At 35.1% G+C, this 11,226-nt stretch overlaps 1 long non-coding RNA gene across 1 annotated transcript in view; it reads right to left on the bottom strand.

Moving 5' to 3' along the window:
* LOC144579726 (uncharacterized) overlaps nucleotides 1–10,469 on the bottom strand; it is a 28,980-nt gene extending 18,511 nt beyond the window's left edge. The window contains exon 1 of the long non-coding RNA XR_013527937.1: nucleotides 10,403–10,469. This is a non-coding gene — a long non-coding RNA (uncharacterized LOC144579726). The remainder of the gene's footprint in view (nucleotides 1–10,402) is intronic.
* Nucleotides 10,470–11,226: the final 757 nt, after the last annotated feature.

The following is an 11,226-nucleotide window of genomic DNA, read 5'->3' on the forward strand; positions in this document are numbered from 1 at the left end:
TGGCTCATACCTCTAGTCCTAGCTACTTGGGAGGCTGAGGGTGGGAGAATTGCTTGAGATTGCAGTGAGTTATGATTGACCACTGCACTCAAGCAGAGGCAGCGCAGCCAGACCCTGTTCTGTAAAAACCCTTTTTCTAAAAAATGTTTAATATTACAACATTCTCTTGCTCACTATAGATGCCTTTTTAAAAAATTGTTTTGGTTTCTGGCTAATTTATTTTTCAAAATGGAAATTTATTCTAAAGATTATTGAGAGAGTTTAGTATCTCTATATTGAAATGCTGAAGGAATTTGTCAGTGATTTATGTGTACGTAAATTAAACTCGGTATGCTTAGTAAAATCTGGCCGTCATACTAATTAATTGCAATGAGTATAATTGATTAAAACATTGACGTACCAAATCTAGGTTGCCATGTGATCTACATGAAAAGTGGCACCTGGACTGAAGCAACACAGCATCATTGATCAGAAATTGACTTATAGCATGTGCTCTCCAAAATCAGTAGAAATATAAAATATTATAACCTAGAGGCTTTATTTTATGGAAAAGGAAAGTAAGGCCCAGTAGTTTCCTTAGACGGCCAAAGATAGTTTAGTTCTTGACTGGTGATTTTTTTAAATTTAAAAACAAGAATAATCAATTAAAGATGAGACATGATGGCACATTTCTATTGAAAATGAGAACCATAGAGCAAGTCAGGAGTGCCTGCAGAAAGTGAGATTTTTTTGAAATGCTCATCCCAACTGATATATCCTTACCTTTGTCACATGAAGACCCTGATTCTACCTCTGCATACAACCCCTCATACACATCTCATTCAGGAAGAAGAATGTAAGATCCTTATTTAATACTAGTGTTTAAATTTTTTAATTAAAACAGGGACCCATTAATGAGATCATTTTATTCATTCTTACATTCCCTGCATGTCTTAAGAGTTGCAGACAGGCTACATTAAATTTCTCTTCACACAAATAAGGGAAAGATATTATCAGCATATCTTGCTCACTTAATAACAATTTCATTCACACGATTTTCTTAGGAAAAAAACTGTTCTCGTATACTGATGATCAATTACTTGTAATTAGAATATACTGTCCTTCATTTATCAAACTCTAAAATACTGAAAATGACAAATAACCCCCACAAATTTGAACAAACAGTAAGCACAGTCAGAAATCCTTGTGTTTTAAGGATTTGGAGCAAGTTATACTCTTGGATTTCTAGTTAGAAATCTCAAGGCATGTTTTCATCTATCTGGAAACTCATTGGTTCTATCTTCTTAGGGGGCCATATTTTGAAAATGGTTATTCATAAATAGAAAATAATTTTCCCAAACCCAGTTACTTTCTACAAAATCAGTGGATTTTTGATGACAAATAGAGGAATATTTTTAAAGCCCCAAGGATTAGGAGCTGGGTGAGACACCATGATGGTTTTCAAGCCAAAGACCCAGGATTCCAGAGAGATTTCTCAGCAATAGGATGCCCATGGGGGTGGAGATGGTAAGGAGTAAGGAAAAACTGAGGGGGCACCTGGGAGGGCACCCACCTCCTTCTTTCATTATTGTAGACTCTGCTTATTTTTTTCTATATATTGGGATTCAGAGAAAACTGTGTGTTAAAAAAATTTAATGATGACAAGTCTAGTAAGCCACCCTTTTCTTAACCCAGATTTTTACTGTTATAAGAAAGATAAATAATTTTTAAACAAGCTCAAGATGAATACACACAAAAAGAATAAGAAAGAAGAAGGAAGGAAGGAAGGAAGGAAGAAAGGAAGGAAGGAAGGAAGGGAGGGAGGGAGGGAGGGAGGGAGGGAGGGAAGGAGGGAAGAGAGAGTAAGGGAGGGAAAGAGAGAGGGAGATGGGGGTGGGAGAGAATAATTTGTTGAAAGTATGATGGGGTTTATCATAGAATCCCAAGAAGAATACCAGCAACTATGGAGTGGATAGAGCAAAGGCCATGGACTAGAGAGTTACCCCAGAGCGCGTGAATTTATTTGCCTACATGTCAATAATTCAGCCTATACAAATCAGTGGCTCTTGGTCCCCCAGTCTCCAAATTCCAAGGAGAATATGACTAACTCAGTTGAATCACACGACTTCTGTGGTACAGTAAACTATGCACAAGGGGAGCAGGTTCACAGGGCACAAAAATGACTCCATAAAGAAGCAGGTCAACTGAAAGAAAGTTGGGCTTGGCAGATACCCCACCATCCATCTCAGCACTGAGCATGCTAGCCATTAGGAGAACAACCATATCACACTGTTGGGTGTGTGGCCAAAGGTCATTGCCATGAGCTGAATTGTGGTCCACCAAAATTCATGTGTTGAAGTCCTAACCTTCATTAACTTAGAATGTCACCTTAATTGAAAAACAGAATTTTGGAATTCTGCCAAGATGACCAAATAGGAACAGCTCTGGAGTGCTGTTACCTTACATTTAAGGATACTATAGCATCCAAGATAGAAATATTACTCTTCATTAGGCCTAGTTTGGAGCTATTTATGATACTATGATACCATAGATTGGATTTCAGCTTCATAAACCTAGTGTGAGTATAAACACAGGCACACACATGCAGCATGTACTTGATGTAATTTAACAGCTCTTGCTGATCTATGACCTGCGTTTATTGGTGTAACACTAGATCAGAAGCCATCTTATCTCCATGTTGGATAAACATGCAATTATCGAGTCTGTTACACTTGACATCACAGAACTTGGCTGAGAGATTTTTGTGGGATATTGCTTTGTGAAAACTCTCTTGAAATCCACGGTGAAACTTGGCTTTCTACTATGTATTTTTGAACATTTTTAGTCCTTTTTGTTCTCAGCACCTCTCCATAATGAGGCAAACTTTTGTATTTCTCATCTGTGTTAGTACTATGGCTGCCTAATTAGTGCATGAACCTTGTCTCATCTTCTCATCCATCTTTACAGTCAATTTCAGTCTTATTTCTATACATCCACCAGACTTGTCTTTCTTAAAAGAAAGACATGATCCTGGCATTCTGTACTCAGAACATTGCATGGTTTGCTATGCATAAGAAATAAATTCCAGACTCCTTGGTATTCCATGCCTTTTAAGTTTTGTCCCTTAACCATCTTTTATTCCTATGCCTTACAATTCTAAACCTCCTACTCTCCTCCTACTTCACCCTATTCACTATTCTCTGGACGTAATCTTTCATGTCTCCAAACCTTAGCTTGTGCCATTTTTATATCATATATATACATATATGATATATGTTAAAATTTTATAAAATACCAGAAAACTATGTATATATTCTTATATAAGTATATATGATATATAAGTATGATATATATATAGTTATAGATATATAAGTATATATGATATATAAGTATGATATATATATACTTACAGATATATAAGTATATATCATATATATCATATACTTATATATATAAGTATATACTTATATATATGTATATATCATATACTTATATATCATATACATATATGTATATATATATGATATATATATACATATATATCATATATATGTATATTATATATGTATATATTATATATACTTATATTAATATGTCTATATGGTTTATAATATATGTATTATATGTAATATATACCTACACTTGTATACATATGCTATGTGTATATATGCATGTATGCATACATATATTATAAACATATATATTCATATATACTATATACATGTGTGTATGTAATGTATTATATACATATGTATATATTATAATATATTACACTGTATATAATGTATATAATATATTATATACATAATATATTATGCATATTACATATTAATATACATTAATATAATGTTATAATGTATGTATATTAATATATGTTATATATTACATGTTAATATTATATATTATATAATACATACATATATTACAAATATTCTATACCATATATGTATATAATATATTACAAAGATATGTATGTTACATGTATTAATATATTAATATATATATCATATATGCATATATACATAAATGGTTTTCTGTTTTTTTTTTTTTTTTTTTTGAGACGGAGTTTCGCTCTTGTTACCCAGGCTGGAGTGCAATGGCGCGATCTCGGCTCACCGCAACCTCTGCCTCCTGGGTTCAGGCAATTCTCCTGCCTCAGCCTCCTGAGTAGCTGGGATTACAGGCACACGCCACCATGTCCAGCTAATTTTTTGTATCTTTAGTAGAGACGGGGTTTCACCATGTTGACCAGGATGGTCTCGATATCTTGACCTCGTGATCCACCTGCCTCGGCCTCCCAAAGTGCTGGGATTACAGGCTTGAGCCACCACGCCCGGCCTGTTTTCTGGTATTTTTATAAAATTTTAATATTATCATATATGTTTTTATATATATATGTATATATATGGTACAAAAATGGCATAAGCAAAGGTTTGGAGACATGAAAAATCATGTCCAGAGAATAGTACAGAGAATACATATTAATATATATTATATATGTCATGCCTATAAAAATGGTTTTCTGGAATTTTTATAAGATTTTGAAAAAGCATACCAAGAACATTTATTAAATAAACCAACTATTTCTTAGTAGATTTTAAATCTACCCTCATTACCAATGTAGTTCCCCACATAGATATGAATTTAAATTTGGACTCTCTCATCTGAACGATAAATCTATTTGTCATTTTTGTGTCAATAAAAAACCGTTGGATTGCAATATATTTCTCCTACTGAATTGGGAATTATTTAATGAGTATACTATTGTATTTATTATGTAATTGAACAAATGACATTTAACATGTGTTAGTCATATGCTTGTATAATCGTTTGATAGTTTTCCCTCTAGATTGTAAGATGGATGAGAACAGGAAATATTTTCTTTTCTTTTCTCTCTGTCCTCATCACATGGCACACTTCCTGGAACATTGCTGATACATAAAGACATATGTTGGATGAATAAACAACTATTGAATGCACATAGAAATTTCTAAATGTTAAAGAACATGATACTGAACATTAAAATTATCATACCATGGACATTTCATTCCTTTATACAGAAACAAATAATTGGCCAAGTAATCTTACAGAGTCACTTTGTTGTATCATTTTAGGTGATGTTGATAAAATACAGGTCCCTTGTGCACATGACTAATATAAAGGAAAGCAACTTAATAACCAACAGAGAAAATGATTCTGTGCCCAAAATCTCTGCCCTCAAATAGTCAAGATTCAGGGCTTTGAAGATACACTCAAAATATTCTCTATTTTCTAGTGGCTAGTTTTGTCTGTAGATAGGAGAGATTAGCAATTTTTAGACAACCAACATCCAATTGCATTTTCTCTTTGATAATCAGAAGAACTTAAATTATTCTAAAAAATAAGGGCTCTGGATAGAAAGTCATTACCTATTGTAAGCATTTTATTTTAGAATAAATGCTAACACAATTTATCTAGTCTAAACACCTCTAAAGTCCTACTTGTTAGGAAGAACAAATATTACCCCTGTGTTTTTTAAACCATTTATCTCTGGTCATTTAAAGGCCCAGCCAAAGTGATTATTCATCACTTTTCAGCACCCTTACTGCATTTATGGCATGGGCCTCAGTGTAGTCTATATAACATTAAGTTATATAGAAACAAGCAAATAAAAATTGTAACAGGTTTAACCTCAAAAGTCCAGATAAGTATTTAACCTATGACATTCAACCCAATAGTGATTATTTTTCAAAAATTTTAAATATGTGATACTTGTCATTATAAAACAGTAATGTACTAAATTAATAAATGAGTCAATCAATCGATCATCTGATAATTAGCCAAGTAGTCCATGAAGTCAAGGCCTCCATTATCTGGAGCCAAGCTTTCCAACTTGGCTTAGCACCCTTCTTCCCTTGCTGACTTTGATGTCTCTCCTTGGAATGTCTTCCATCACAATTTCTGTCAGTTGCAAGCCTCTCCATCCTTCAAGCTGCCTCTGAAAGTCAGTCTGGCACAATGACACAGGCTCAAGCTCTGACTTCAGACAAATTTCATTTTATGTACCTGCTTAGTCACTTTCAAACTCTATGAGCTTGAATGGGGTTTCTTAATAAATTTTCTAATCTATAAAATACAATGAATAATCATGTTAACCTGATAAATTTATTTAGATTAAAAGACACAATATATGAAAAATGTTTCTAACCTTGTAGTTTTTCAGTACATATTAGCTTAAGAACATATTGGATGGTATTTGCTTTATGACACCGTCCTTGAGTACCAGATCCCCATAGCACAGTAAAGTAGTAGTCTCCAAACTTGTCTGTGTCTTAGAACAAAATGTAGGGTTATGATCACTAGGTGTGGGGATGAGTGGGACAGAGGGATTTATAATTTTTAAAGTTCTTTCAATATTCCAATGTACAGACAAATCTGGGAACTGTGACAATAGTTTCCCAAATTTCTTGATAATGAAAATCAACTGGAATTTTTATTAAATAATGTTAAAAGCCTCTACCCCAGACCTAAGAATCTGAATCTCCAAGACTGAATCTCCAAGACACATGAATGAGCATTTTTGATATATCTAAGTAAGTTCCATGATCAGACAAGTTTGGAAACACACTATTGGTAGACTGTGTATACAGTTATGTGCCCCATAATGACATTTCAGTCAACGACAGACCTCATATAGGACAGACTATAATACTGTATTATTATTATTTTTTTTTTTTTGAGACAGAGTTTCGCTCTTGTTACCCAGGCTGGAGTGCAATGGCGCGATCTCGGCTCACCGCAACCTCCGCCTCCTGGGTTCAGGCAATTCTCCTGCCTCAGCTTCCTGAGTAGCTGGGATTACAGGCACGAGCCACCATGCCCAGCTAATATTTTATATTTTTAGTAGAGACAGGGTTTCACAATGTTGACCAGGATGGTCTCGATCAATACTGTATTTTTACTGTCCCTTTTCCATGTTTAGATATGTTTAGATACACACATACTTATCATTGTGTTACAGATGCCTACAGAGTTCAGCACAGTAACCTGCTGTACAGGTTTGTAGCCTAGGAGCAATAGGTGGGACCATATAACCTAGGTGTGTAGTAGGCTATACCATCTAGGTTTGTGTAAGTACACTCTATGTTCAATTGACAATGAGATTGCCTAACGATGCTTCTCAGAACATATCCTTGTTGTTAAGTAACTGAGGACTGTACTTCTATATTAGATTCTCTTACTAATTTATAAACTCTTTTCAGTAGAGCACAGTGTTTCTTTAACTCTATTATTTTCTATCACACAGGTTGTACATATTAGGCATGCAATAAATGTTTGAAGTTAAATTAAGGAACATAAAAAACACAGTAAAGATTATAAATATATCTCCTAAATGAGACATTTATAATTTGTATAAAAGCATGGAGATGGAACGTTAATCCAAATACAAACAAGTGTACATAATCTGACCTCTCAAAAGTATTGTCATTAGTTTAAACTTTGCCACCACTGAACTTCAGGACCTTGGAAAGCCACTTAGCCTCTCTGGGCCTCAGTTATATGCCGAATGCTGTCCGTAAGCACACAGATTAGATGAGTTTTGCATTTTTATTCATACTGAATGCCAAGCTAAGCCCACATTATATCAAGTATACATGAGGAGAAAGTGAAACTATACTTTCCTGCTTTAAAATGCTTCTCTGTTATTCTTCCTGGAAACAATCCTATCACTTTTCTGCAGCAAAACATTTATTCACATTTTATGGGGCTTTTTAATATCTGCAGATGAAATATGCTCACAGCCCTCATGGCATTGCCCTTCCTACAGGGGCGGCAGCCTCTGCCACCACACTCTGCCATCCACTCATAATGTCCAAGCTTATTTTTATTCAGGGGCTTCTCTCTCACTGTCTCGTTTGTGAGTTATGTGTCTGCTTTCTGCTTCCTGCCAGAATGTTCACTCCTCACCACTCGATCATTTTTCATCAGTAGAGATACATAATCATTACACTCACTGGTAATCCTCCCTCCATACCAAACAAAAAACATATATTTTTGTTGTTGTATTTAACTCTATTTCTTCTCACTTTTCAGTGAATCTGGCTTTAAGATTAAGATGATCATATTAAGATAACACATATAAGATGTTACTCTCTGGTCTTCCTACTCACATATTATAACAGAATCGTCTCTGAAAAATATGTAAATATTAACTATCAGCTTGATTTATTTTTCATAAATTATATGAAAAATATAGATAATGAGAAGCACTTGATCACAATAAACTTATATGACTGTCACGGCACACATATAAGGAACAATATATGTGCTAATAAGTATAATTTTTATTAAATATAACCAAAATTGCCATTGTCTTCATTATTTTAAGCAAAAATGCACATGGTTAACAATTATTTACTTCTTTTAATATTTAGGGTAAAAGGAATATTAAATGAAGTTCTAATGATCAAAATTTAAGTAATCTCTGGTATCAAAATATTTTTAAAAGAAAAACATAACAGGACTAGAATCATGATATTTCTTTTATATAAGAACATACTTTATTTCACCGTTGCCTTTTGGGAAAATGTAATTGAGAAGATTATCAAAAAAAGGTGCTAAAATTTTATAACTGAGTCTAACCTGGCCTTCATATCAACACCCATTTCATTTCAGCACTTGACAGACTGAATGTTAGGGGCAGGTTAAATGTCCTTGGTAATTCTGTAGGAAACTCAAATACCCAGAGTGACCATGAATCATATAATGTAATACCAAGAATAAAGATACTTTATGGTGGTTACGTTCCTGTATCTGGGTGAAACCAAAGGAGAAATTTTCAGTAAGACATCTGTAACATTATATTGGCCCCCAAGTTTTAAAAATTTAATAAATTTTTGCTCGATGCTGCCACACACTTTAGAAGATAAAGAGGAAAATGAAGAAGAGCAAAGAATAACTCTCATTTCAATTTTTAATACATATTGAGGACTGGCTCTGCAATAATGGCAATTGAAGATACAGAGATAACTGTCACAGCATAAGATTTTGAGATAGATGGTTTTAATAAACCCAAGAATTGTACATCTATGAATCCTCTTCCTATGTTCACGTGAATGCTATTCCTCAGGGTGATCATTTTGAACAGATATACAATATTTTCTATACGTGCCATTGCTCAAAAATTTTGAAATATCTCTTTCTTCTTTGAGTAGAGATATGCATCTTTCACATGACAAATTTACCTGTCAGAGGTGTGCTCTAATTTTTTCTTGTTTTTGGTAATATGCTTTTAGCACATATGTATGCTTTCCAAAGTGACTAAAAACAGAGGACAAGTCCAAAATACCTGTGTTTAAATCCCAACTCTACCAATTTTGACCTGTAAGACCTTGAACAAGTAACTTATCTATACATAAATTTATTCCTCTCTAACACTGCACATAATTTTCAGAGAAGTTGTGTTACATTTACATACATATAATCATTGACATAGCACTATATGTGTATACCATCATTGCATATATGTAACATGCTATATAAATGTTTGCCATTATTATTTTAATTAATTATAGGACATCCTCTTAATATTTTTGATGAGAAGTTTTCTGTGAACTTATTTTACTTTTTGCTTTGTAAAAAAATCTTTAACCACAAGTATAGTTTTTAAAAAATTACAAATTTATTAGAAGTGAAGTCATATAATAATTTCAATAAAATTCTTGATATAATCTCAGTATGGTGAATAGTAATTATTGCCTGTTATATCTTCCAGATTGTTTTAGAATCATTTGGAAATGACTTTAAATTTTTGCATAAATTTGAGAGGGCTGGAGCAAGATGGTGAAAAGGAAGCCTATGCCATTCATCCTCCCCACTGGAACACCAGATTTTTACAACTATCTGCACATAGAAAAGCTCCTTCAAAAGTACAAAAATTCAAGTGATCAATCACAGAACCTGATTTTAACTTCATATTTTCAAAAGAGACATTGAGGAGAGCCAGAGAGACAGTATTGAATCACTAACACCACTCTCCATGATCCCTGGAAGTGGCTGGGTGGCACAGAGAGATATTGTTTGCACTTTGGGGAAGGACAGTGCAATGACTGGGGTCTTTACATTGGACGTAGTGCAACCCTGTCACAGCAGAGAATAAATCCCTGCTGGGTGCAATGAGCACCCATTCACAAAGGGAGCATTTGGACCAGCCCTAGCCAGAGGAGAGTTGCCTATCCCAGTAGCTAGAACTTAAGTTTCTCAGCAAGCCTCACCACTGTGGGCTGAAGTGCTCTTGGGTCCTATGTAAACTTGAAAGGCAGTCTAGGACACAAAAACTACAACTTGGAGGCAACTCTTAGTGCTAGGCTGAGCTTAGAATCAGAGAAATAGGGAGGCATGTGACCTCAGAGATATCAGCTGGCGTGGCTAAGGGAACGCTTACATCATCTCTCCCCCAGTCCAAGGTACTGCAACTCACAGCAACATCAGTGACGTCTTCCTTCTTCCTAAGGAAAAGAGAATAAAGGGTAAATAAAGGGTCTTGCATCTTGGTACCAGTTCAGCCACAGTAGGATAGGCCACCAGGAAGAGTAATAATGTTCCCATTCCTGGCCCTTCCACATGGACAACGTATCTAGGCACACCCTTAGCCAAAAATGAATCCACTGCCTTGAAGAAAAGGACCCAGTCCTGGCAGGATCATCACCTGCTGTCTAAAGAGCTCTTGGGCCCTGAATAACCAGCAGTGATACCCAGGGAGTATGCTATGGGCCTTGAGCTCTGAGATGTGCTGACTTCAGGGGTGACATAGCACATTCCCTGCTGTAGTAACTACAAGACTCTTTCTTGGTTGAGAAAAGCAGAGGGAAAAGAAAGAGGACATTTACTTGTACCTTAGGTACCAGCTAAGCTAAAATGAGGTAAAGCAACAAGAAGGCTCTTAGGGTCCCCAAGTCCATGCTAAGGCTCTTGGACACCATTTTTTTTACATATCCTAGGACGGAAGGGAGGCATCTACCCTGAAGGGTGAATCTCAGGCTTGGCAGCATTCACCATGAGCTGACAGAAGAGCTTAGGGTTTTAAATAAACACCAGCAGTGGCCTGACAAAACCCTTGCGGATCAGTGGTGGTGGTGACCACAGGAAGGAAGAGCAGGGACTCTGTATTGCAGTGTGATGTGAGCTTAGATGCAGTAGAATAGAAAATCAGGTAAACTGCTAAGATTTTTGACTCCAATCTCTGGCCCCAGGCAACATCTCTGAACA

This window comes from Callithrix jacchus, chromosome 16 (genome assembly GCF_049354715.1).
Source record: "Callithrix jacchus isolate 240 chromosome 16, calJac240_pri, whole genome shotgun sequence".
Taxonomy (NCBI): Eukaryota; Metazoa; Chordata; class Mammalia; order Primates; family Cebidae; genus Callithrix; species Callithrix jacchus.